This window comes from Lates calcarifer, linkage group LG17 (assembly GCF_001640805.2).
Source record: "Lates calcarifer isolate ASB-BC8 linkage group LG17, TLL_Latcal_v3, whole genome shotgun sequence".
Taxonomy (NCBI): domain Eukaryota; kingdom Metazoa; phylum Chordata; class Actinopteri; family Centropomidae; genus Lates; species Lates calcarifer.
In genome coordinates, this window is record NC_066849.1 from 2,408,451 (window position 1) to 2,433,241 (window position 24,791).

At 38.1% G+C, this 24,791-nt stretch overlaps 1 protein-coding gene across 1 annotated transcript in view; it reads left to right on the top strand.

Moving 5' to 3' along the window:
• Positions 1 to 24,791, top strand: part of LOC108878813 (inactive N-acetylated-alpha-linked acidic dipeptidase-like protein 2) — a 330,935-nt gene that overhangs the window by 217,652 nt on the left and 88,492 nt on the right. The window lies entirely within an intron of this gene.

A 24,791-nucleotide genomic window follows, 5' to 3' on the forward strand; every position in this document is an offset into this window, starting at 1 on the left:
TATGTCACTGCAGTAATTTGTCCAGCTCTGACACTCTCAGGATTGGATCTGATAACAACCATCTGCACTCTATAAGACTAATTGTATTATTTTTGAAAAATGGATTATGTCTTTATACAAGCAACAAATACACATCACATAGCTTACAAATTATGCATGCCCCCATTTACTTCCATTAAAAATGCAGTATTGATGTTTGTTGTACTGCCTTGGGGTGGAAACACAGAGATATAGCCCCAACTAAGTCAGCCCACTCAAATTTGGAGCTAGGATGGCAACTTTGAGCTTAATTAGTGCGAGAGATCTTCATGATGTTTATCCGCCCCTGAGGCATCTTCACAACCTGAAAATAATAGGTAGTTGAGGGTGAAATCCACAGCACTGGCTTTATTTAGGAGGGGAGACAAAACCCAAATTGAATTAAAAACAGTCTGATTCATAAATATGCTTGACTCTGTTAGGTGAAAGTCCTGTATGCATACATTAGCATTAGCTTAATAGCATGTAGACTGAGCTGCAGTGATAAAAATCAGTGGGTAATCCCATTTCTAGGAGTATTTCACTTCTTTACTGGGACTTTAGGAAACAGAGAGAGAGAGAGATAACAAAGGTTCAGTGGTGAAAAGTTACAGAGTAAATTTGTTCAGGAGCATTTTATTATACTTTATACTTCACAGCATTTCAGAGCATCATTACCAGGTACAACATGATATACATTTTGATATTACATCGATAAATATAATCTGAAATGGAAAAATAGTACTTTTATTTTTCTGTTCTTTTACTTTACTACTAAGTCTTGCTTCCTCGGAGCTACACTGAAAGCAAACCATGGATTAAAACTCTCCTACCTCAGAGTACAGTGCAGATTATTTGTGAGGCCTGACTTTGAAGCTAGGTTGAAAGACAAAGTAGCAAAGTTAAAATCAAGATGACAGATTTGAACTAGAGACTTTGCAGTTCATTGGTGATGGCCCTTCAATAAAGGGCATCCCTCGTAACATTTCAAAAATGTGTTAAATAATATAATAATTACTTCTTCTCACAATGAAATTTACCAATAAGCCATTTTTTTAAAATTTCCTACCAAATGTTAGTGCTGTAGTTCACATATATTATACAATATTGCACATACCTTGATGCTGTTGGAAACCCTTTGTGGATTTAGTTTTGGTCTTGTTCATTTAATTCCATTTATTTGTCAAGGACCATGTACAAAAGCAATACTTTCAAAGAGAATAAATACTTTGTACCAGATTTAGCTACTAGTTACTTTCCATCTGTCTCTGGGCCGGCAGATACAAACCTGCATGATGCCTTAATTGAAAGTATGGAATTTACTTTTTCTTTCATTGACCCACTCCCATTTTAACCTTCTGCTGTCTTATTTGTCCATAAAATAAAGGTCTATAAAGGTTATCACCACTGATAGGAGACATTTCCAAAGTCCAAAAAGTTAATAAAATACCTTTATGTCAAGATGTAAAAGTAGGACCAGAAATGTGTCACTGTCCCCATTCAGGACTAATTTTATTCTCTGAGATGCTTGGTAACACAACCCCAGGTGTATATCTTAGATTATGAACTGTGAGGAGAGTCAAACATCTAGTGGCCATCCAGCAAATACTGTGGGTGCCAAAAGGTGGGAGTAATAGTGTGTATGACCTCAACAGGTGACCTACATGCACAGTAATTGAACTCTGTCTCCTTCACAACACCCTCCTCTCCTCTCGACCCACAGTGACCTCTTATTGACATGAAGTTACATTTTCCCATTTTACAGTTATGACACAGCTACTGTGTGTCTAACAATGTATGTCTATGCTGAAATAATGATACTGTTTTTATGGTTTGACAGATTTCTTGGGTCAATTTAGTTGCTGCAGTAGTTGTCTATATGTAGCAAACATACTCCATTGCTGATCATTTGAGCAGGAGCAGAGTTTTTGTACAAAGTAAGTGCCCTGTGTTGTCCAGGAAGTAAGTTTTGAAAGGCAGATGTCTCAGCACCTGACAACATAATCATTAATAAAACTGGTTTTGTCAGTATGTATTGTTTTAGTCAAAATAAATACCACAAATGGAGCTCAAAATGCCAGTAACACTGTCAGCTTGTGAAATTTACCAGATTTATTTTTAACAGTCATATCTGTCATATTTTTAATAGTCAGATACTGTATTAGTCATATCTCTCATTTTTTTCTCCCAAACACTGAACACAGATTGTTCTGCTCTTTGGTTTTCCCACCATGGCACATTATCAGTGTTGTTATGGTGAATGGCACTTATTTTAAAGTGGAGCTGTGATATCCTACCTGCTATATTCAGACCATAGAATTTGGGCAATGGTGGAAAATAACTAAGTGGATTCACTCAAGAACTGTACTTTACTTGAGTGTATCTATTATGTGCTAATATTTCTACATTTCAGGAAGGAAATACTGTACTTTTAACTCCATATATTTGACAGCTATACAGCAGTTAGTATTTTCATTTTGGATTAAAATTTTACATTAAAAGAAATGCATAATACACTCATCGTATACAACCCATTGATAAGATTAAATCACTTAGCTTGTGACACAATAAATAATATGCCTCTTGTCATGTTACAGATGTCTATGAGATATCTTTGACTATGTTTAAAATACAGAATCCCATGCACATTACACTCTGGCCTTGGTGTGTTTTGTGACAAATATTGCAAAATTTAAAATCTCCAAGTCCATTATCACTGTTGACACAGAACTAGTTACTAATACTGGATCACTGTTCATAATAGTTTGATGTACCTGTGATGAATTGATTAATTAACCACCCAGTATAATTTGATGAAAATGTGCTTCTTCTATGCTGGGAGATCAGTAAGTAGACAGGTACTCACATGTCTACAGCTGATTAAGTTGTCTTGATCCATGACCATGACTAATCGTCTGGTAGAGAGAGAGAGGGATATTTTCTTTATTTAAAAAAAGGAAGAAGAGAAACTTCTCATTGAGGTGTAGTCATCCAGGTTTTTTTTTTTTCAACCAGCAATATTGAGACCAAAAGCTGAGAGGTACAGAAGAGACAGGAGAGTGAATTGAGCTCATTTAGGTAATTTATCGAAGCTTGTACATATGGCCCCAACCATATGATCACCTTTAGAGCAATTTCTACCCCCATTTTCCAGCATTGTTCAGTATTCCAAACAGACCACTATATGTGATCTACTGCGTGTGTAATTGTATTCATTCATCCTCATATGCCCAGTAAACAGAGCTGTGGTGTTGGTAATGTGTTGGGAAACCACCAGATGTTGTGTAGCGGTGCCACAGTGTTCATGACAGGAGTGTGGTTCATTGAACATTTGTTCTCTCATATAGCATCTGTTTTTCTCTCACTCCATAAAAAGTTTTCTCCTCCATGCAGTCATCACACCATCCTGTGATTGTTCACCCACTGAAATAATTTCACAAACTTTGTTTTTACAAAGTTTTTGCAGTTGGTTTAAGATGACTGAGGGATCACAACAATGTTAATTTGTTTTGGTGAGTGGAAGTAGATTCAAGTTTGTTTATGCAATGAGGATGATCTGCAAGATCTGATAAAAGTATACATTCCCACTATCAAAAAGGACTTGACGTGATGTAACACAATGCACACAAAAAGCTCCTTCAGCACACCTCTCTTCACGACTGTGCACAGAAATCTGGAAGTAAAATTCCATCCCAGGCGTGGGAGTCATCCCTGACATATGTCATCAAGCAGTTGCATTGGCTTTGGGGACCTGAAAAGAACTCAGACAGGCCAGTGAGGTGTGAGAAGAATATCTGACATCCTCGCATCTTTACTTTCCTTGGTTCAGGGCCACATTCAGGTTCAGGTGGGGATAGCATAGGATTAATAGAGCCAGACGGATCTTCATCTTGACATTGGCATGTACTCTGTTTAGACTGGAGGCCATTACTCTTACTCTCTCCAGACAATTATAGTCCTCCAAAAATGTAAGGACCAGGGCTGCGACATCTGCCCTCCTACCATCTGTGACATCCTTAAACATCTCTTTGACAGCAGTGCTGTCTGAGACATCCAAGAGCATAAAAGACCACTCTGCAAAATGACTGGTATCAGTAGATCTGTCCACTGTAGCAACAACAAATTGTGCTTCACTAGCTTCATCTTTAATTTATTCTCCCACTACATCAGCAACAGCTATAATTATCTCATTGTAGATTTTAACCCATGTGCCAGTAAACACTTTACTGTTTGACAGGCTGTAATTCAAATCATTGTTTTGTTCAGATAAAAGGAAAAGAAGCTCTAAATAATTGCTTTGACTTCTTCCCCTTCAATGTAACCCCAAAAATGAGCTCTCTGTGGCAAAAAGACAACACAGTTAATCAGCCCCCTATTGTATTTCACCTGTTTATTGTGCATTTCAGTTTGTTTCAGTTGGTCATAGTCTGTGATGTAACTAAAAAGAACCCATATTCAGCATGTACTGATTGACCTGTGTTTGACCCTTTTATGTTAGTACCAATTAGTGGAAATAAGGAATGCAACACCCCTAGCAACTGCAACACTTATGTATTATGAGTGACAAAGTGAGAACACTACAGGGATAGACTATATGTAAATGAATCTATGCAAATCTTTCACATCAAGTTCAACTTTTAGCTGTTGACCATTAATTAATCCAATGCTCTGAGGGAACAGTGAGCCACAGGATGCAAGGCAATAGCTTATTAGCTGTGTTGCACCATCCACTTTTAGTTAACCTCCTCTGTGGGAGTAAAAAATTCAGTAAAAAGTTTCTTTTCCTAAATAAACTGAGTGAACTTGCTGTTCAATTTGGAACCATGCTATTATAACTGACTTGTGCCAGCATGTTCCTGGTTATAGCATGTTAGTGATTAGCTCACTAGCTAGTAGTTGGCCAACTAGCCCTCTGAGTCACTAATTCACCTAAATTCCAGAACCACATGTTTATTGAGAACCTACAGGTACATTTCACTGGTGTGACTGGGCCTTAAAGTGTATTTCTCTGATGGTTTATACTATATATTACATTTTGTATTACCCACATTGTCAAACGACTTTAATCTAGTTCCACCTGTTCGACAATAATTCTGTGTGAAGTACTGCTTGCAGAGATGCTTTCCAGTCCACAGTGTGATTAAGTATTACCCCAGTTTTCTGCTGAACAAGTGGCAGTGGAGTGGAAAGTAAGATACATATTCTACATACATCTCTAAATATGTCATTTAACGCATATTTGACAAGATGCTTTGAAATTGGCAGCAATTTCATCACACCACTTCTCCAGGAGCACATCAGGTCTTAATTTATTATTGGCTCTTGCAGCAGAAATACCATTTTATTACACCAATTTATGGTGGCATTCTGTCCATTTCATATGGTGTTTCTGAGCCTGCATGTCTGGGCTGTAAAACACAGTAAATGGAGTCTTGTTAAGTGGCAGTAGATACCTGTCAATGCCTCCAACCATCCTGGAAGTCTGAAGCTGATGAGGAATGATAGAAAGATATTACATCTGCATACCACTCTCCTCTGCACAGCTGTCAGACCAAAACCCCCTTTGGTGCTTCAAATGGTGATGATACCAGGGAGCAGCCACGCAAGCTAAGGCACACTAACACACACCCATGTGCTTGCATGTGTGCATATCTTCACCTGACACATCTTACTCGAGGAAAATCCATATACAACTTTGAAGATGAGGATGAGTGAGGATGAGAAGGCATATGAATGTAGTCAGTGGAGTGGTTGGATGAAAGAGATTGAGAGTGAGGAGAAGGAAGAAGGTGGTAAAGTAAAAATAAGATGATGGGTTGTTAGCATCCATAAATCATTATCATATTAAATTTTAGACATTAGCACAAATTACCATGCACCTCTGCCAAGATGGCCCTCAGACTCTACAGTCCTCTACACTGCACCTTTTACTTGGAATTAGCTGGAACTTTGCAGCATTACTGTACAGCACAAAAAGGGAAAGCACTGCACTGCATGTCTTTAGAAAGCTCCTCCAGAGCCACAAAAAACAGAATTTACTTTTTTACAATTCAAATTTACATAATTTCACTTTAATCTACTGACTGTTAACTGCAACCCTGGGACCTTGTTGCATATCATATCCCTTCTCTCTCTCCTCATTTCCTGCCATGTCTCTATGGTCATCTCAAACGAAAGCATAAAAATGCCCAACAATATTTGGTCAGACCTGGGGAACAAGTCCAAGTTGCAGTACAGTGCATCACTGGGTGCATCACTATGTCTATTTTGATGCCCATTTGGACACTAATGAATGTCTAATCATAACGGATTGTGCTGCCATGGTGAAGAGAGTAACTCTGAGTCCTTTCCACTCACATAATGTTGTGAGTGCAGCACTGGTTATACTCCTACAGGAACATTTAAATATTCATGTTTTAAATATTTGTATCTCCTTATCTGTTTATTGGGCGGTCAACTAATTTCCATGTAAACAGACAATAAAGTACAGTCTCCTAGTAGCTGACTCAGCAGAGTTGATTTATTGGTGGATGAGCTGTTTGGTCCAGTTAACATTACTGAAGAAGATCATCAGCACTTTCTGTATGTCCAGCACTTTATTTCGTTCTCCAAATACTGATTGTCCAGAAAACTGCTACCAGTCTTTTTCATGACACAGCAGTTTGTTTATGGAAGAGATTATTTATCATCACATCCCTTAAATGGCCTCTGATTCACCACTTGAAGTTGGAGATTGGAACATGAAAAAGCATAATTTGACTCAGCCAAGGGTTATTTTTTAGTTGAGGTTATAGCTGAAGTTGCAGAACTAAGCTCATAGCATGAAATTTTTATCAAATATTTGTTAAAGTCTGCATGCATACATGGTCGTAGATATAAGAGATGTAGATACTATAAATAAACTTTTTCTCCTTTTTGCAACTCTTGGCATACTTCTGTTTAAATCCTTCCCTGCATTTCATTAGAACTTTTGGAGGGTCATCAATGAAAATCCCTCATAAGGAAAGGGTGTCTTATCTGGTACATGTCTGTAGTCTGCTTTATCTTTTATTCCAAAGATATAGTGTATCATCAAAACACTGATTTATGGACCATTCTGGTTTTATTCTATATTTTTCTTACTGTCAACAAATGTTACTCAATTTCTAAATGCTCTCAGATTCCTAAACCCCGTCAGCTCCTAGGACATTCAAAAACAGTTTGAGAAAATGACAACACCATCATCATTGTCAAAATGGTGAGCCCGAGGGTGCCAAATTGGGTGAATAGGGTGGTTGTTGGACAAGCTCAAATCTACAGTTGGTGGATGATTGCACAGAGGCTGATGTTGTCCACAGTGCTGACTTGTAATTTTCAACCCAAAACAGAAATAACACAAAGGTAATAACACAAAGGTTATTAACATCAAACTTTCTGAATCATCACTGAGAGAGATACACTGCAGGTGCATGTAACAAGCTATTTAACTCAACTCGCTCAAGCTTAGACCACAAACTTATCAATCACCCCTTGTATGCTGCAGCGTCACCCAGTGCAACAGTGTGGCTCAATGATGTGCTTTTAATAGTTTTGTGCTACAATAGAGCTTTATATATGCAGAATATTTAGATACATGTACATGTACACATGATAGAGGGATCAAGTCTTTGTTGATGTTGGTATTTCATGGGATTTATTGACAGTATGAAAACTGCTGAACTTTGCCCTAAACCTATCCTGTCATATACAGTTCGGGTTTGGCCACAGTACATCTGATCCTGTTTTGATGCAGCTTGCTCAGTTGTGCTTGCTACTGATTGGTCATAAAGGCCAAAGCATCTTTAATGAGCAATAACACACTTCCTGTTGCATCATTTTTCTTGAGTGTATCAGCGTAGACCACTGACCACTAAAATATGAAGAAAATACTGCATACTACTGTATCACTATAAATAATGTACTACTGTAAACTGCACTGAAAATATCCGACAAAACACCAACCCTTATCAAACATCTTTCCACCCTGGTGGTTTGAGGTTGGTGGCTTGTTTGATGGTTTAACATTCCACACACACGTCAAATTATTCCTACTTGAAACATCTCTGTTGGGGACGTAGCTGTCACCTCTCCCTCCTGTCAGCCTGATGCATGTCAAAACCCTGCTGAACAAAGTTTTCCACTGAATCAGCCTCATCTCAGAGCATGTGTGACTGACTGTGGTTAAAAAAAGCAGTTGCCAGATGTTTCATCATTCCTACCATACTCTGAGAACAGCCTGTTTTAAGCTTAAATTCACAATGTACAGTTACTTATCGGCTCAGCTGACGGCTGGATTTGTCTTATCTGAAATCCAATATAACTTTGATTACAAAATGCTTATAAAAGAGGTAAGTAGAAAGCTCAGAAAGGCTTAAGATTAGGTACATCATTTCTCCTCCTAAATCTTCTCTACTGATCCATTTAAAGTTTGAGTTTTATTTTCCCTTAGTATATAAGGGATGCAGACTGCTTAATGCATCAAGTATTTTGAGTACTTCAGGTTTTCCAGTATGTGGTGTTGGACACCTTTCTGGCCACAAGAGTGCAGGGCCCACAAACACGATACACTGGTATCAAGTGGAAGTATAAAGCTGTAGAAGCTGAGAATCTTAACTGGGTAAGAAAAAGTATGTTAAGGCTAGTTTATTGTAGGCCGAAATACAGACTGAAACAGAAAAATAATTATCGTTTCTTTTAATTACTGAGGAAATGACTGAATCACAAGGAAAACCTGGATGCATAGCTGGAGCAAGTGCTTGTTAATGCAGTTGTAAACGCACACAGGATTGGAATGCAATCGAACAGACCACATCTGGGGGTGTCTGATGCTTTTGAGGTACTTGTACTTTTATTTCCTTTTATATTACCATGTAGTTATTCTATCTCTACTATCTTAGGATGAAATGTCATAGTTTTTATTCTACCACCTAGGGATGTAAAAATAATCAATTCAGGGATCAACAATTTCATTGCATTGATCAAAAATGAAAACATTGATCAGACATCATACATATTGTAAGGTTTCTTGCCAAACAAGTGCAGAGCCATCAGCTGGTTTTGTCACAACTTTTATTAAGCGCAACAACATGGGCTGCTGTGGGCTACTGTGTAGCCAGCACTGACAAAAATAACAAAAACCCTAAACTTTTTCACTGTGCTAGCCACTACCTGCATCAACTCACTCTGTGGAAAGCCTGTTCCCATACCCGACTCCCAGCCGATGCAGTTAGCTGACATGACAGACAGGCTTCACCGCGTCGAAGCTGGCAACATGTTCATTAACCCTGGAATAACAGTACTTCAACTTAACAGCCTGAACACCATTTCTTCACTAACCCAGCATTAACATGACCTATAACATCACAGTCCATTGCAATATAATCATTTGTAAGACACGCCTTTATTTTGAAATTCCCTGACACGTCTTTCTCAGCCTGAGCGCACACACCTGTAAACAAAATGCCAGTGGTGATCTGATGAGGAAAAATGTCACCTATATCCGAAGGTGTAGTTTTTGGCTATGATACAGAAAGACTATACTACCTTGGCTATTATTACTAAGTTCTAAAAATACTTTGAGACTGATTGTTTGATATGAATGGAAGCAATAGTGTTAAATCAGCAGATGATATCATTGCATATCGATCAAAGGCTTCTGAACCAAGTTGAATTGAATCGTATCGTAGCAGACTTTGTGATATCGGCAAACATCGAATTGTTGTCCACTGAATTGATATAATATCGTATCGTGATGAAACTTGAGATTTACACCCCTACTACTACCTTTATCTAACAACTGTGGTACTTTGAGATTTTATATACAAAATATATAGGCTTATGGAATGCAGTTCATTCCTTACTGATTACCCGCTAATACACAGGCTCAGCTTCAGAGTAAAATGCTGCTTAAACATGAATGTATCGGAGATAATAGCCCAATAATGTAATAGATACAATAGTACAATCACAGGGGACATTTTTCTACATTATGAGTATTTTTGTACTTGGTATATTTTGCCGGTAATGCTGATAGTTTTACTTGCACAAGATTTGAAAGCAGGACCCTTAATTGAGTATTTTCACATTGTGGTATGGCTAGTTTTATTTACTTACTTCACACTCTCAGCTGTTATTAACACGCTTGCACAATACTAAGAATAAGTCTAGCCGTCAAGCTGAAAGGTCATCTTTTTTTTAGTAAGCCCAGATGAAAGGCACAGACAAGGCCTTTCTCGATTTAAGAAAAAAAAAAAAAAAAAGCTCACACAGCAGCATCACTTCAAGAGACTCTTTGAATGGCTGCTACAACATGTAAGATGTGATGTGACTGGCAGGGGTAACTGAGCTAGAACCAGCGCTAGCAAGCTTCTCCACTGATTACAGCACTGCTCTGATTACCTTCTTATACTATAAATAATTTTAACCTACTTGGCAAGACTACTGAAAAGTAAGTAGCCTCAGGGTGCTTTTAGCTGTCTGTGTCCCAGTGGCCCCTTAAGAGAAGCCTGCATGACTTCCCTCAATTTGCGACACCATGTTTGTTGATGAGCTCTACAGCTCTGCTTTCCTAATTTGCACATGCAGATCCCACTACAGTAGCAGAACTGAGACAACAAAAACTTTTAGTAATACCAGGTATAAATGCAAAAACCCCATAATCTGATGTCATTATCCAAATAACATATCCAGACATAGATTACATGTTAATACCAGGCCTGATCATTTTTCTATTGCTTCCATGAAATTCCATACATCATTTAGATTTTCCCAATCCATTTCTTTGTCCTTCATAGTTTATTCCCTCATCTTTCACAATCCCAGATTCTGTCTTTTGCTTGTGTTGTTTTGTTCCTTCCCCTGGCATCCAGTCCTCTCTCTCTTCATCCTTAGTGTCTCCTTTTCTCTCTTCATATAGACAGCATTTATTCTCTCTTAACCAGGAGAATAAACATCCTGGTAAACTTTGACCTTAACCTGCCATAACCACACATTTAAATAAAAGTCAAATAGATTTTATCAGAACCATCAATATATTTTTGTTTTCCCTTAAAATACAGTATCCCCCTGTACCTTCCAAGATGATATATGCTATAAATTCCATATAATAAAGATTAATGTCAGCCCAATAAGGCAAGTAAATCCTATTCTGCAAATAAAAGTAGGCAAACTGATTTAATGGTTTACCCTCCACTGCACCCTTTAGTTATTAATCTTCATCACTCTTCTCTCACCGTTGTCCTCCTCTGTATCTTCCCCCCTTTGTGCGTCATCCACACTGCTTTAATCGGAAATGAAAGGTTCTCTCCATCTCTCTCCCTCTGTCTTTCTCCTGTCTCAGCAGCACCTAACTCTCAAACACACATACACACACAGCCTCATACACACCCTCAACAGATGTTCAGTCCAATCAACTGGATTAGAGGGTTTAGTATCAGTATCAATTACCTCCTCAGGAACAGACGGAGCCAAAATTTGTCCCAAGTCAAACTCCCAGACCCTCTGAAATCTAGAGAGCTTTTTGTGTGTGTGTGTGTGTGTATGCTTATCCTCATTTCATATTTCATTGTGACGAAACATTTTGTGTGTGGGGAAATAATAAGAGTCAAATATGATTGCTCAGTATTTCCTAACTATGCTTCTCCCAGATAGAACCTTGTAACTGCAGGATCCCAGTCAATAGTGGATCCATCAACCTCAATCAGCCTTTTCCTTCTCTGTTTCCTTCTCTGTTTTTGATGAACCATCTCTCTATCTGATGCCTCAGGTCTCAGTTTCAATGTGGGATCATTAAACTTTTATCAGTTGTAATCTAATGTAATTTAACATTATTTGGTATATAAACAATGTCTTGTTGTTAGTGTATAAACAGACAATGATCAGCGTTGGTGGTCCCACTTGAATCCACAATTATTTTGAAAAAACACAGATAATATCACAATATAAAGAAGACAGAAGAGAGAGAAAGAAGATAAGGATAAAGTGGAAGAAAATGAAGGCTGGGATGAAAGAAGACAAAGGCATCAAAGATGAAGTTGACAGTAAAGCAGAGTAAAGATGATGAAGAAGACAAAGGTGATGAAAACGACAAAGAAAATGACAAAGAAGATGATGACAAAGATGAAGACAAAGGCAATAACAAAGGTGATAAGATGGAGAAGATTAAGAAGATGAAGAACAGGATCAAGAAGAGGAGATCATAATAGTGCTAGTAGTGCTAACTCTGACACTGAGAAATTTATTTAAGTTTGTGTACAAATTAGCTGTTGCAACAGCAAATACATTTCATTTTCAAGGAATCATGACAATGACAATCAGATATTCTGTTAAATAATGAAAAAATCTGAATTCATACATTTGGCAATGTTCCTACTGAATGCATATGTAAATGTGAACAGACAATATATTTGTTATCCACCAAAATATCCAGTGTTGCAGGACCATATCCCCTCATAGTGATTACAACATTGTAAAACTTTTTTATGGTTATGTTTAGGCTCTCGTAGCAGTTGTGCTTTGTATACCTTTGTATACCTGCCATCCACAAGCGATACAGCTCAAGGAGACAGGGTTGTTACAGTACATTGTAAATGTTATACAGTGGCCTCATGATGAACAATGGACAGTGACTTCTTTCTGTCTGGATCTGTATTAAAATATAACCCCATTTTCACCTTAATACAATTTACTGTTAAAAAAAACTGCTACAGCGTGCAAGTTGAGGGTCACAAGATAGTTTGAGCCAACCAAATATATCTGTGGGTTATTTGTGGTAGAATCAGTGGCAGTCGAGAGGCTTGGTAGCACTTGCACTATCTGGGCTACACCCTGCATTGTGGTGGTTTCTCAAGAGTCTTCTGTGCTGTTGTATGGGCTCTACTCGATTTCCTTCGCTGTGGAAGGACTTATCAGGAGCATTTGTTGGACACATCATTTTCTGAAGAAAATTTGAAAACTATTAACATTTACCTGGCTGAGATCCAGTCACTGTGCAAGCCTAACTGCAGTCTGGTCAATCATGCATTTCAATTGTAGTGTGTTCTGTTTGGATTTACATTAGTTTTTTTTCCCCTGTCCACATACAGATCACATGTTAATAGCAGGTGTGAAGCAGGAATGTGTCTGTGTACAAAGCTCCTTCCTAAAGCTCAAACACACTGTGATTATGCTTTGCACACTGTGATGTTTTGACCACTATTAGTGTTATGAAGCAATGTTTTATGTGTGGGTCCCAGTTTTGTTTGTGTCTTGTACAGAATCAAGGACATGCAAAACGCATAAAACTTTAGTTTACTGTGTTGGGTTGATTTACGTTATTTAACTTGTTTGATTTTATGAAAAACAACTACACCAACATTTGTTATTGTAACAAGCTCTTGGAAATCAAAAAGTAACCTACATCAGCAACCTGTGCCAACGGTTTCACTTATATTGCATTAGTAATAGGTATCATGGTTAATGTGTTTAAAATAATATTATATGTTTGTTTATAAATTAAGAAAGGGAGCCAATGGTATCTAACGAGCTATGTGCAATTTATTACTAAACCAAGGCCAACAACATAGAGGAGCTCAACAAGGAGCAGATATGGCAGACTTTGTCTCTAGAATAACTAAAACTGTGCTATGGCAGCATTTCAGATTTGAAGCCTATGAAAGAGATGAGTTGAAAAATGTAGATGAGACAACATGGAAAAAGTCGTGGACAAAAGGTGGTAATACATCTAATTTGCATACCCACCTGTGAAAAAAGGGAAAGGGGAACAGTCTGCTGGATCCTCCACTTAAACAAAATTCTGAAACACAAATAGTTTGTTATATGCTTATCATTCCTATTTATTGTTTATTGGCAGTTGGTTAACCAGCTTAGAGGTGCTTTACCGCCACCAAGTGGACTGGAGTTGCTGCACTTTCATTCATGGGCTCTCTCCGTCTCAGTATGTTCCATTATGTTGAGTCAAGTGCAATACCCTGTAGTAAAATTTGGTATACTGGTCAGGTCCAGAGTTTGACTTCATATCAAACCAGTTTGAAAATTTTTATACTGGTCCAAAGCTAATTATAATATAGTTATATGGCTGGCTCACATTTTAAGCAGCATGACCAGATGTGCAAGCAGATGTGGCCTCTTTGAAGTACATCTCATATTCATGTATCACCACATGTATTAAATGTGGGCCTTCTGATTACACTCAGTTATCATCCACAACAATAGTTAGAACACAGAAAGGCGTTGCAGGTGGTTTAGTTTCACTGAAGGTTTCACTGAAGGCTATCAGGAGAACAGATACAATTTCAATTCAGCTTTTATTGCAGAACCAGTTATACCTTGCAGAAATGATTGATATGTGCTGCTGATGTCAACCTGAAGAATTGCTTTAAAATTTGGCATCTGTAGTTTAGGTTTAGCTGCAAAAACTAATGATTTGTGCCACTGTCAATATCTTATTTGGAACCTAACAAAAAATAGACATATTTATTTCCTTTATTTCCCTGTCAGTGTGAAAACGCCTCTGAATAAACAATTAGACAATCACACAATCTGTTCTGTCCAACCATCAAACCTTCCTCTGAAACCAGACTAATAAAACTCTTTTAAGTGGGTGATAGTTTGTTAAAGGAGAATAGGAAAAACTCTGAGATGCATGAGGCCATTAAATGAAGAATTGAATTAACAATTAAATAAATAAATGTGCATAGAAATAACATTTTATTGCAGGTTTTACTGACATTTTTATATAGCTGTGGTCAGGGAGGAACCTCCATCATGTTTAAGGTTTGTTCCAACTGATTCATCCGTCTTTAGTCTGTTTAGTTGAAGTGCATTGTCTCAAATGGCTCAAATAAGCACAAAAGCAGAAAACACTACCTCTTTACTTCTCTTAGAGTCTGCTCTATAGCTGTAGCTCAACCTACAACTAGTTTCTTTTATTATTATTATGCTGTTTGAAATTACATAACCATATTCCCATGTCAAATGTCTCTAAATGGGAGAGACGAAGAGTATGAGGCCATTTGAAGTTCAAACCCATAACCCTGTGGCTAATTTATGTCTTGGAGTGAGGCTGGCAGCTATAGCATGGATCTCTGTAGACCCTTGTCTCTGTGTAACCCTCCTCTCTGGGTCAGCTTGCTTTGCATATCTGCGTGTGTATGTGCATATGTATGCACAAGCAGGCATTTATAAATCACCATATGTGCTCTCATGCATGTATGAATCTATATCTCTAAGTCACCAAGTGTGTTTATATAAGTTTGTCTTCCAGCTTTACTATATAAATTTCTAGACGTTTATGCATGTGTCTGAATGCATGTAGTAGTAACTTTTTCTGTGAGTTTTTGTGTTTTTATGTATTTTGTGGAGTCATGTAAAGGGTGCAGGAGCAGGTTTTACTGAGTGTCCTTCAGCTGCTCTGTGTTCCCCCTCACAGCTAGCACAATGAGTGTAATAGGATCATACATGACTGAATGCATGCAAAATGCCCGAGTGCCACTGCTGTCTGTGTGTGTTGTCCTGTCACGCAGCCTTAACACAGACTGACAGGCCAACATGCATCTAATTTGGTATGCTGGAGAGTGCTGTAAGAGCTGTAAGGGAATGTACAAAGAAACATATACACCCACATGGTCACACATACAAATTCAGTACATATGCATTTGTAGTCACCAGTGTAGATAACTCAGAGTTTCCATAATGGTCTAGAAAAAGAAAAAAAAACAAACAAAAAAACACTTTCAGTACCTGATTTTAAGATCTTAAAGCTGCTCTAATTGGCATTTTTTCAAATGAATGTGTTTATATTGATTTGTTTTCAGGCATAAACTCATAACATAATGAAAACAAAAAAAAATTGACCCATTAAATTTAGTAACTAAAGTAACTAAAGTCTTGATTTTGCAGAAAAAATTACAAATAGACAAACCATGTGACGGGGCTCTCATAAATGCTCAGTATACTACCAGTCCAGAACATAACAAAGTTGGAAAATAATTGGTGAACATGGTGGAGTTATTTAGCAGCAGATTAGACATATACTGTATTCCCCCCCAAGAGGTGGTGATAACCAAAATATTATCCACAGCACTAGTCAGGTGGACAGCTTGAACAAAACAGTAACCCTAATATAATATACTATAATATAATATAATATAATATAATTTTTTTCAGTGATACATGACTGCTGATAAGTAATTCTGAAAATGATGAGCCAGTTTAAGCAAAGTGATGATTCCCAGAAAACAAACATTAAGACAGATAACCCTGGTGAAAGATTTCCATTGTGTATAGTAAATCTCTTTTACTGAATGTGCTGTGGACATCACCCTTGACAGTGCAAAGGGCAAATACAAACATATAATAGTAAAATAGTGTGTCGTTCTTGTAGCTGTATCTCTGGGTCTGCCATTGTGGGTCTCTCTCATTCCAGGTTAAGGCTAATGAAATAATAACCCGGCTCTGTGCAATATAGTACTTTCTTTCAGCTTGGTAAACACACTGACCTTGTCATGGTTATAAAATTGTATGGTGCTGACAACAGACTACTCGACACATGGTTACTGTACTCATTTGGCTTCTTCGCCAAGTTTCCACTGACTGATCTTCCTCTGCAGGTACACCTGCATCTGATAATGACAGTGTGGTTTGGCATACCATAGTACTAATAAAACAGTTGAACACCAGTTGTTATTGGCAGTCTGTAAACAGTAATATAACCATTCACTTGTAAGACAAATAAAATCTTTCTATTAACCCGACATATTTACACAACACTACGCAATTAAAGCCACTAATTCCCTGCAATAGTTTGCCAGACTTGTTTTTGTGGATGGGAATCTACAGGTGAAACCCTCGATTGGGTGCATTGTTTATGACAAACCTGCTGTTCTAGTCGTATGCAGCATTCTCAATCTGCTCAACAGCAAATTCAATACTTTTACTTTTAGAGGCAGCAAGAAGTATATCTCCGGAAAAGTACTGAATTGCGTGTAAGTATGCCATATTTTCTGACCCTGATGGAAGCTAAGGAGGGGGCGATAATGGCATAAATTTAACCTAAGTTTAAAAGTGACAGAAGTAGCGATGTGAAGAATAGAAAAAGGGAGCTTGAGATGAAAAGTTCAGATCTTGCCTGCTTTGCCAGAGCTGCAAATGTTACTGCACCATTTTATCTGTGCAGAGGGGACTGTCTATGTTACAGTCCCAATTTGTTAAAGCCTAAAAGGCAAGATTAGGTTAGAAGCAGTGGATAGTAGCCGCAGGTGCCATTTCAAGATGAACTTGTGTCATACAATATGAAGAAGAGTATTAGCAACTAAGTGCGCCCAATAAATCCACATAAACAAATTCAACATTTCAGAAAAAGAGGTAAGCCTGTTGTTGTGCTCAGTTAGACTAAATAAAGAAATACTAAGAGATTTTTTTTCAGCAGGAAACCTCTTTCTAATGTCACCCAGTAAGTGCCCTTTTAAAGTCGGTGTAAAGCAAATTCAGAGATTTGGCTCTAAAAACATTATTTGAGAAAATAGTTCCTGAAAACATGTGTAAAGACTGTATCACTGCACTGTGGAGTCAGACCGTTTCACAGTTTTCCATCACTTTCACCCTCAGGATTTTATGGGTGGGTCTGAAGTGGTGGCTCGATGACGCACTGGAGCCACCACTCAGCATAACCCCGCCCCTAAGACTGTGACCGCTAGATAGCAGTGCTGCGGTAGCATCAATGCTCCTCCCATTCGACTAATACCGGTTTTGCTATGCCGTCGTCCTGCAAATGCATCTTCCCTGGATGCCAGAGTTTGCAGAACATCTCAATCATCACCTTATTTAAAATTTCAAAGGCGTTAAGAGGAGGTTGATTAATTTTTGAAGAGCCACTGAGGGAGAGTTGAGAGAAACCACCAACACCCGTCTCTGCAGTGACCGTTTCTTGATTTTTTAAATTGATTTGTTTTCTTTTTTTATTATGTCCTGATGCATAAAACCATAGAATTCAAAGAAGGTGTAGTTTTTTTTCACATGACTGTAACTATGGTGCAGTTCATACTTCAGCACCCATGGTGCAGATGCAGATGCACTGCTTTTTTTCTTCTTCAATACATTTCATTTATTTATTGATGTATTTATAATAATAATAATAATAATAATAATAATAATAATAATACCCCTTCCCACCCCACCCCTTACATCAGTGGGATATGCTGTTGGCGACAATTTGAGCCCTGTTTGTTTATTTAGCCTGTATGTGTTTACATTTTGGGAAATTGGCACCTTTGCAAGAGGTGAATTGGCTATTTGCCTTTTCCCAGGGATAAGCAGATAACTGAATTAATTTGATACTTAAGAAAAACTGCATGATCCTCAGGCAAGTTCTGCTGTTATAAGGAGCATTTTTTGCATTTACATTTCAAGGCATATTGATTAATTTTTTTGAAATGGATATAAGAGTAGTAAAGTACCTTAATTGCCTCCACGAGCTGTGTCACAGCCACTGCTCCACCTCCAAATGCTGACTATACCGATGAGTCAAGAGGTTGTCAATCATCAGGCCAGTAACAATGCCTCACATCTCTCATCTGTTCCTCCTTAAGTCCTGTGCACTGGGAGGCACAGCGTGTAGTTTAAAACCTATGCCTTAGACAGTCAGTGGTCTTTGTTAATTCCAACTTCACGACTTGTGATGGAAATTTCTTGTTTAGACAATGTACCCACCTTCCTGATCAGTCTAAAATAGCAAGGTTGTGTTATATAGAGAGAGTTGGCAAATAAGGGAGAGCATTATGAACAATTGAATTGCTAATTGTTTCAATGTGGTCATGTGCTAAAGCAGAAAAAACAGAGGGCACTCAACAAATTGGTGCTGCTTGGCAGACAGGTGTCTGGTCTCATGGCACTTTAAATGTTTTTTCACCTCAGCACGCCTCCTTTCTAACATCCATTCAAACATCATACAGTCAAAATACAATGAATAACACAGTGTTTGAGTGTTCATGTCTTCAGTCTTCATGGTTGTTGAGATTTGTTGCAAACTCTGAAATGTGCACGTTTTCATTGTCTTTGGGGGCTGTTTGTTGCAAAGGGATGACATGACAGGGAGAATTAGCTTGTTCAGAGTACCCTCTTTCCTTTAGGGGTTAATGATGGCCATGTTCTGGGATCAAGTGTCAAACTACAAGTATTAAAGGATCCAATTAGTTCCATGTGGTTGCCCCCCAAAACCAGTTCACCTTCCCCAGTGGTATGTAGAATTATAAGCATACATGATCAGCATGATTGCTTACACCATACAGGCAAGGCAGCAATGCATTGTGTGTTCAGAAGTACATTACAGCGGTGTTACAGTATTTGCTGAGGCCTTATCTTAAGGTTTCCCATTTATGTACTGAGTTTATGTCTGGCACATGTCTGTGGTTAGTTCATCTGTTAATGCAGTTTGTCTGTGTTTGGCTTGTGTTGTCTTGGTGTCTGACATATTCAGTATGATTTAGCATCTCTGGAGCTGTTATCTGTAGCAAGTTGCCTTGTCAACTCAAATGGTAAAATGACCATATACAGTTCTATGATAGTATACCATTATGTATCCATCTTGAAGAGTAAAATACAGACTAGCATATTGTATATAAAATCCTCCACTGCAAATATTTTAATAGCCAATTTTGTGACAGATAGATAATTGAACAATATATACAGCTCCATTGCTTCACCTTGTGTCCAAAAAAATAAATTTTGGACACAAGGTGATTTTTTTTTTTCTTTTTTTTTCTGTAATCTCACCTGTTGCTTCTACCCTAGCTGGCCTAGAAGCCTAGAAACCTGGAGATATTCAAAACAAATTAATTGGATAGCTAATCACATTGGTCTGACTATTCAGCTTTCACAGGTTTGTTTCCAGGTACTCCAATTTGAGCCTTTTTAAATCCTATTTTTCAATATTTATAATTCATCTGGACTGAGGGAGCAAACATGCGTCAGAGTTAAAGAATTATCATTAACGTCATCCACTTGCACAAGCAGTCAATATTGACTAGCAGATATGCACAGTGTGTTTATCTTGAAAACCCAACTGTATTCTAATGTCAACTTACTAACTAGGCTCCTTGCTTGCTAATAGCTTATAGCTCACCATTTGTGAACTGATACTGTTCAGGAATTTGGCTAGCCATCTTTATTATCATGTTTTGATCCAGTGTTTCCTGGACAGCAGAAGCTTTTCACAGACAGGTCTGTTGCCACAGTGTTGGAGTGTGTTAGACAGAGAGCGGGGCAAGATTAAAGTGAATCAGTGCGCAAAAATTAAATAAGATTTACCCATTTGAAATAATTAAAAAAAAAAGAGAGAAGAAAGAAAGAAAGCAAATCAATATGTGGTGGTCACTGTCGATATTGTGGCAGGCCACTACAAATAAATCATTGTATGCAGAACACTGTAATTATTGTAATCAAATCAGACCATATGGTTTTATTTTCAGTGTGCAGGAAGACAGTGGAGTTGTGTATCTGGTTGTGAAAAACCTTTGCTGATCCCTTAAAAGCTGAAAGCTTTAACAAAATGGCTACAAGGAAAATAGCTCAGGCCCATGGCCTGTGTCTTTAATGTTCCCCAGTTCTACACAACTTGTGGATCAGGGAGCAGCCATACCAATCAGTGTCACTGAATGTTCACTTTGTTTTCACCCTAATTAAATATAGTACAGTTGGGTTTATATTTAAAGTAAGAGGTGAATGGCAGTCCCTACAGCATAGATTTTGATTTACAGTTCACAGTTTGTGCCTGTTGATAGAACCAATGCAGCACTTGATTATATAAGTATGATCAGTTGGGACACCCCACCGGGGTGGTCCCTGGCCATTCTGGGCGTGGACCAACATTATGTATGCATTGTTCTTTTATTATATTTCCTAAAGTAACTGCATTTACATCCCTTCATTTATTTTCTCATATAGAGTGACAGTGAGCTACAGACTTACATATACAACCTTGCATTCCTGACAAATCCCAATCAGCTGAAATCACTGGTCCTGGGCTGGAACTCTGTTTTCTGGAGCAGCTGCTCACATGATGAGAATTGTTTAGAATTTTTTCAGGCTAACCCTTAGTGACTTCCATCACCAAGGGCTACATGTAGAAAGAATACAACAATGGTGCTAATTGTTAAAATATATACCATCCGTCATCATCTTAAATCGATTGAATTGAAGATTTTAGTTATATTTTTGTATAACTAAAAGAATTTCATTGTAGGCACTACAGTGGCAATATTGACTCATTCATATAAATGTGTACACCTGCTGCACACCTGATATTTACTGCAGTTTATGCATGTGACAAGCATGTGACTGCGGTATCATTGTGCTGTAAAATACAGTTGTGTACTGAAGCATTTTGCCACTGTTTGAAACATCTGAATATTACCATCAAGAAAATATTAATACCACCATTTTGAATTCTTTGTTTGTTTGCTTTTGTCTTTCTGTTTTTTGGGTATCATGATGTGGCAGTATCCTTGTCAGTGTGTGGAGCTGTCCTATCCTGCATTAATGCATAGATTTGCAGATATAATTGGGGGTATTACACTGGAGGTCTTTACAACAAGTACATTGTTACTAATTAACAGGTCAAGTTATTTCCTACCCACTCAACTCCAAATGCAGATTGAGCCAGACACTTTCTTACTAGTGAAACAGCCAACATCGCCTCAATTAAAAAGGGAATGGACCTCAGCTTTGATCTGCTACCAGTTGACTGTGGACTTTGGTTGCAGCTCCCTCTTTTGTTCCCTCATTGACTCCCAGTGGTGAACTAAGTAGACAGATGGGAAACAGAGAGGGAGAGGATAAGCTGTGGATGTAAAGAAAGCAAGACAGAAACAGAGAAAGAGAGAGACAAGAGAGCATGTGCTTACTTTGGGAACCCCAGTAGAGTCCAAATGAATATCTCAACACACTATTGATCCAGGCACTGTCACTACTATTCTTTATCTCAGCCCTCCTACCTCTTGCTCCCAGTCTCTCCATCTTTTGCTCCCTTGCTGTCAAATTCATATTCGTCTCATTTTTTCCCTCCTCTCTCTCTCCCTCTCTAGTTCAAATTGTCTCTCGCTCATATGGTGCCCCAGGGTACAATCAAATAACTGCCACAGAGATGGAGTGTATCAGGAACTGGCATGCAGCTCAGTGTATGTGTGTATGAACATGCTTTTTTACCTGGTATCCTCACAAAAAAGGAATTCTATAGGATTCTTGAGGGTTTGGTTACTGGACAGGCCTGAAAAAGGAAGATTTCCATCTTTCATTTTAAACAGTCTTTGCTCTAATGTTTTTACGCAGCTCTCCAGACATCATGTCAGTTGAGAACTTTCTTTGTATTTACTGACTGTTCTGCTACCAATGCATCACTTCCTGTGCCCCTCAATATTTTCCTAGAAAATCTCTGCCAAACTTGGCATTAATAAACCCTTTTTGTTATATCAGTCAAAGAGAAGCAGTGAGATTTCTGATACGTTAATGCTGCAAGTTAGAGTAGGTCAAACTCGGAAATACAAACATTCATGTAAAGGGTTCAAAGAAGTACTCTATGTGTCCACATACTTTTGTGTACTGCTACTCTGGGTCTGTTTGTCATGGATTGGGCTAGGCCCCTTAGCTCCAATGAAGCAAAATTGTAAAGCAACAGCACACGATGATGCCAGTAGATCAACTAATATTCAACACATATAAGAATAAAGTTGCTCCAAAAGATGACAGTTACTTGCTTTTGTTTATTTCAGTTCCATCTTCAGGTAGTGCAGCATGAGATTGTGGATGTTTGTATCACTGTTTTGGTCTTGGTTTCATTATTATACCCATAGTTAGATCAGCATTACATCTAGGATACTACAACAGAAACTTTGAGTGTTTGGGATATTAAAGAAGAAATCTTCTTATAATCCCATGTTGTTATGAACTTAATCTCCTTTGTTAGATTTTCCTTTCTTTCCTTTTAAGATCTGTTCTCCAGTTTTTCCAACAAAGGGAAGAGAGAACCATACTTTATCACTCAAAGGTTTTCTCTAAAACTTTTGAGTGATACTAAAGGTTTGTGAATCTAAAAAGGTCTCTCTTATATACAATGATACCTCTTGTTGAAAGCCCTTTAATATTTCAACATGCCAATATCATTGTGCACAAAGCTAGCTACATAAAGACATTGTTGCCCCAGTTTAAAATGTGATTTGGGATTTAGGGCTATATAAATAAAACTGACTTGACTTCTGGAATTTGACTGGTCTGCATGCTGACAACATTTTAAATTTTTACTTTCTACAATATCTGCACATGTCAGCAACTCTATTAAGGTTTGGGAAGATTGTGGTGATGGCATTGGCAATGTGCGTAAATCATGATGTGCAGAATTATCCAATACTGATGCAATTCCAAGTATACTCAAGTATACTCAAGTATACCATATAAACCACTGTGTGTAAACCTTTAAACTCATTGATATGACCTTTCTGGATTGTTTTTCTTTTCCTCACTGGTACCTGACTTAACAACCCCACTTACAGATGGGTGACATATTAAAGGAAAAACCAACACAAAGGTAAGTAAGGTGTTTGACTACCATGGGCCATCAGAGCAGCTTCAATGGACCATGGCATTGTTTCTACAAGTCTCTGGAACTTTGCTGGAGGAATGGTACATTATTCTTCCAAAAGATATTCCCTGATTTGGCATTTGAATGGTGAACAGGGCTGTCTAACATCAACCAACACCAACTCCAAAGTCTTGCATAGGTGTTCAGTTGGGTTGAGATCTGATGGCAGTGAAGGCCATAGCATATGTTTTTCATGCTCATCAAACCATACAGTGACCCCTTGTGCCCTATAGACAGAGGCATTGTCGTCCCTTTTAGCCACTCATTTTTCAGGTTTTTCCTTTAATTTGTCATCGGTCTGAATGCAGGCCCTTGTATTCATCAAACAAAAGGCTGCATTCAGTCTGACCACCCAGTAAATCTATTGTGGATCAATGGTAGCAAATCTCTGCTGCTAAAATCTTCTGTAAAGTCTCCCCAAAAGTGTGGGGTTTTTATGTGACTGATTAACGTTCATGATTTTAGAATTGAATTTTCAACAGTCACAGTGAGTGGAGTATTCATGTGTCCACATACCCTCAGCTGTGTGTGTGTGTGTGTGTGTGTGTGTGTGTGTGTGTGTGCGTGCGTGCGTGCGTGCGTGCGTGCACGTGTTGATGTTTCAGGCCTCAAGAGGAAGTTTGTATTGCAAAAAATAGACCATTAACCAGGTTTCACTTGGTGCTGCTGCCTGATCAGGCACTAACTCCCCTAGATCCCGCTGCAGTAAATCCAACACCACAGAAAGAGACATGGGGAGAGAGAAAGAATAAGGGACAATGGGGGATAAATTAAGAAAATATTGAGCAATTAGAGATGAAGAAGAATGTGAAATGAGAAAATGGTGGAGAGAGAAACTAAACCTTACACAGAAAAGTTGGTGGAGGAACAAGCAGTCAATGCAAAGGTCACTTAATTCAAAAGACGAAACAGTCTGTAGTATTTGTTATCAAATCTGAATTCTAGACTGTGGTGCTTCAAGGGTTTAGCTCTCCACAGTGCTTTCATCTGGTTTCAAATGCACTCCAAAACCATTGTTGGGCTGTAAAGGCCAGCAAAGCTTTCTCCTCTGGCCTTAACACTGTCACAATGACTAAATAATATTTTTATATAGGTTTTTCCATGTATGTATTAAATTGTTCCCAATAGT